A 4550-nucleotide genomic window follows, 5' to 3' on the forward strand; every position below is an offset into this window, starting at 1 on the left:
AATTTACCCGGTTTTGAGACTTGAGGGACCAAATGTCGCCAGAAAATTCTTAAGGGACCAAATGTAGACTTTTGGGGAACTTGAGGGACGAAAAACATAATTTTCTCTTATATTAATGAGTACTCCCTCTGTTCCAAAATAGATGACCCAACTTTGTACTAACTTTGTACTAAAGTTAGTATAAAGTTGGGTCATCTATTTTAGAACGGAGGGAGTATATGTTTAGGCCTTATCTAAGAAAAATAAGAAGAATCCAAAACATCAGGTGCCAAGACTTGGTCCCCGAACATGGATTTATTTGTGTTTCAATTCTGTAAAATGCAAACGAGGTATTAAAAACATGAAACCTGGCATGGTGTGATTATATGAACTAAATAGGTTGTGACGGAAAATTATAAGGTTTCACGAAATTTGTGACATACACTCCATAGAAATTGAACCATCCCAAGGAAGAATCATGGTTTCGAGAGGGAACATGTCAGGTTTGCTGGCAAAGTGGCTGCTGCTTCATCGTTTGACCTTTAAACTTTTGATGTGATACACATACACCACATATTCCAAATAAAAATCTGGCATTTGCTGGGGTTTGTTTTCTATATTTAAACTATTAAGTGCATTTCTAGGCATTAAATGCATATAGTTCAAATTTGAACCGCAAGTGCATGAAAGAGTTGGCAAAAATGGGTTAAAAACTTATTTGTGTTAATGAGTCTATTTAGGCCTTATCAATCAAAAGAAAAAAAATCTCAATCATCAGGGTGCAAAGACTCAACCCCGAACATGTAGGTTGCTAGCTTTTAAATTCTAGAAAATGCAAACAAAGTCTGAAATACATGAAACAAGGCACGGTGTTTTTATATGACATAAATAGGTTGTGGTTAAAATGAGAAGGTTTAACAAAAGTTGTGATGTACACTACATGAAAACCAAAACATCACAGAGGTAGAATCTTTGTTTTAAGTTGGAGCAGGTCAGGTTTAAACGCAAAGTTTCAGTTGTTTGATTGCTTGATGTTAGAACTTTTTATACCTTCAACATACATCATTAAATGTTGAGAGAGGTGCTTTTTTCGTCCCTCAACTTATCGTGAAGTGTGGCTTCATCCCTGAACTTTTTTAGGGTGCAACTTTCATCCCTCAACTCTTAATACTAGGTATAGTTAGTCCCTGGCAACGATATTCAACAGTCAAACCCGGTTTTGACCTTTTTATCGAAAACCCCCGGTTTTGACCTTGTGCGACATGGTTTTGGCCACGTTGTCACTGTAAAGTGACATAGGGACGCATGTCATTGAGATAAATCTCTCTCTCTCTCTCTCTCTCTCTCTCTCTCTCTCATGTCACCGATCTGTTGGCATTGCTCCGCATGTCATTGAGATAAATCTCTCTCTCTCTCTCTCTCATGTCACCGATCTGTTGGCGTTGCTCCAGTGACAGGAGCATCTCCACCCGCTTTAAATATCCACTGCGTCATGCAGAGAGAAAGGCTGTGATGCTACTCTAGGAGGTCAGTGATGGGAGCAACTCATCCCTCTTTAGATGTTCGACATCATAGTTGGGGTGAGGACATGGAATAGATGGAAGATCGGATCTAAACTGGTACGATGGAGAGGAAGGAGCACAATTCACCGAGGTCCAATCCCAAACCCTTGGTGCATTCCCCTTACAGTGATGATGTGAACAAATATGTGCCATATATAAAAAGTCAAAACTAGATTTAGCCGATCAAGACTCATGTTAGGGACTAATTCTACACGATATTAAGAGTTGAGGGGTTAATTTTGCTACAAAAAGTGATCAAAAGAATGACACATCAAGTCAAAATCAGGTTTGATCGAGGAATACCACTATGAGGGACTAACTATACCTGGTATTAAGAGTTGAGGGATGAAGGTTACACCAAAAAAACTTAAGGGACGAAAGCCACACTTCGCGATTAGTTGAGGGACGAAAAATGCACTTTACTCTTAAATGTTCCACTCATCATGCCAACATGCATGCCACACCAAATTTGATCTTCTCAGCATGAAACTATGCCAACTCACTATATATTCCACTATGCATGGGAAATACCCATCTTAATATGCATCATGCATGTATATTGAAGATTTGTTTACAACTATATAATAATAAAATATATTATATTATATGTGTTTGAGTTTCAATTCTCATATTTCTAATCAGAATACTAAAGTTACATACTGCTACAGGTGTTGGGATTTCACCGAAGAGGTAGGGTCATGTAGTATAGTAGCAGATAGTATTTCCCTCCATTAAGAACCGAGGTTTATCGAACCAATAGGAGATGGCACACAAACAACGTGAACGGTATTTGCAACACATAAAACAAATGCTTGCACCCAACGAAGGTAAGAGGATTGCCAATCCCCTTGTTCTTGCCAAATGCAAGGATTAAATGTGATAGTGACAGATATATACAAATAAAATAAATAAAAATAAAAATAAAAACAATGAGTAAATTTAGGATTTTAGGAAATATGAAAAAATGGGCCTCGGGGCCACAGGTTAAATAGAGGCATCTCTCTCTCATAAGCATAGCAACGGTCGGTAAACCAATTACTGTTGGGCAATTGACAAAATAGCGCATAGTTATGATTATGATTCTTCATGGTATGATGCGTATATAGGCATTAAGTCCGTGACAAGTAGACCGTATAATCCAACTGCATCTACTACTATTAGTCCACCCCAAGACTGCTATCCAGCATGCATCTCAAAGTATTTAGTTCATCACAAATAGGGTAATGCTTTAAGCAAGATGACATAATGTAAGCAAAGTAAGACCAAGCAATATGTTCGAACCCCGTCGTCTTATCCTTAGTAGCCACAATACAATACGTTCCTTGCAACTCCTCCTGTCATAGATAAGTACAATATGTGCGTGTGGATCGATGACGTTTCGCACTGTTTATCTTCTCAACTCCACTCTATACCTCCTTTATCCTTTCTTCTGCCACAACTCCCAGCCCTCCTGCCGCCCCCAATTCCTACTCCTCCCGCCTAGTCCCCAACTATTAACCCGGCGTCGCTGCCATCACTCTGCCTCGAATCCAACAGCTCCAGCCACCACCGCCTACTGTCGCATTGCGCGGATCCCGTCGAGTGCAAAGAAGAGGGAGTGCCTCCTCGCCCTAAGCTCAATCAACCACCGAGGGTCAAGTTTGAAGGCATCTAAAGGTTGCTCTCCTCCACTATCCTGCGGCGGCCGAGGACGATGTTCAGATATCCACCACCCTGCCCAAGATCACTGGCGTTCTCAACAACTTCGACATGTCTATGCCCAAGTTCTATCTTGGTGCTGGCTAGCAGGTCTTGGGTAAGGGACATTACCACGTCGAAGCTTGATATCGAGGCTTAGTGAACAAGAGTGACAATAGTGATGGATCTAGGATACGGCGAGGTCATGCTTGATGTCGAGGCTAGGGTCGTCTATGAGCTCCAATAGTGGAGATGGAGCACCAATGGGAACAAGGACGTCAGGATCATTGTATTTTCATAAAAAATAGCAAACATTTTTGCCGATTGTATGCACTAGAAAATCGTATGTGCCACGTGGCAACAACTCCATCTACCCTGTTCTTCTTAGTCGCTTTTTTTGCCGAGTACCCACATTTTCCGCTCAGCAAGGCCTTTCTCGAGAGTCCGACACATGGAACTTGGCAAAGCCCGCTTTGCTTTAAGGGTGTAAGACAAGCACCTTTGTTGAGTGGCCTTCGCCGAGTATTCTAGATAATCGACAAATAAGGCGATTCCAGTAGTGGGTCTTCCAATCTATTAATAATTTGTCATGGTAGTCCCAAGATCATTAAGGAAAAAAATTACAATCAGATCAGTGGACCATTTGGCTACAACTACAAGTACTAGAGCAAGATGAAGGCACGCCACTGCATCACCCTCCCTCACAAGAGCAGGGTAAACTAGGTTGTAGTAGGTTGTTGGGAAGTCATCTTGCTAAGGCCCCCAATGACCAGCTTACCACAATAGCAACCTTCACGAACGATGAAAACCATAGATCAGAAGGGTCATACATATAAACACACGAAATAAAATGATGGCTGGACAAATATAGATGGATCCGGTAGAGACAAACGCCGACTGGATCTAAACCCTACGGCATGGCAATCTTGGGCCCTGCCTGCTGCTGCGCTACGGCATGGCAATCTTGGGCCAATGATGTCTATGCCAAGGTGCATGCTGCTTGGTGGCAATCATGTGTCCTCGCTGCAGTGGTGGGTCAGTCTTCGATGGAGCGGTGGCCCTGGAAGGTGATGTTGCGCGTTTGGCTCTACAACGAGCAACACTGCAACGGTGGTGGTCCCCTCCTTGGTTGTGTGGATAGCGTGGGGTGGGTGGTAGATGGTCTTGGTGTTGTCATGGCTTGAGCAGTGGCATGCAGCATCCTAGTATTGATCTGGAGGTTTTGATTTGAAGGCATTGATCTAGCAGCAGCGGTCCTTCCCTTGGGACTGGTGAGGATCCGAGCGAAAAATTTGAGCTCCAACATAGGCGATGACAATGCATTGTCGCTTC

Source organism: Triticum aestivum, chromosome 6D (genome assembly GCF_018294505.1).
Source record: "Triticum aestivum cultivar Chinese Spring chromosome 6D, IWGSC CS RefSeq v2.1, whole genome shotgun sequence".
In the NCBI taxonomy this organism is placed as follows: Eukaryota; Viridiplantae; Streptophyta; class Magnoliopsida; order Poales; family Poaceae; genus Triticum; species Triticum aestivum.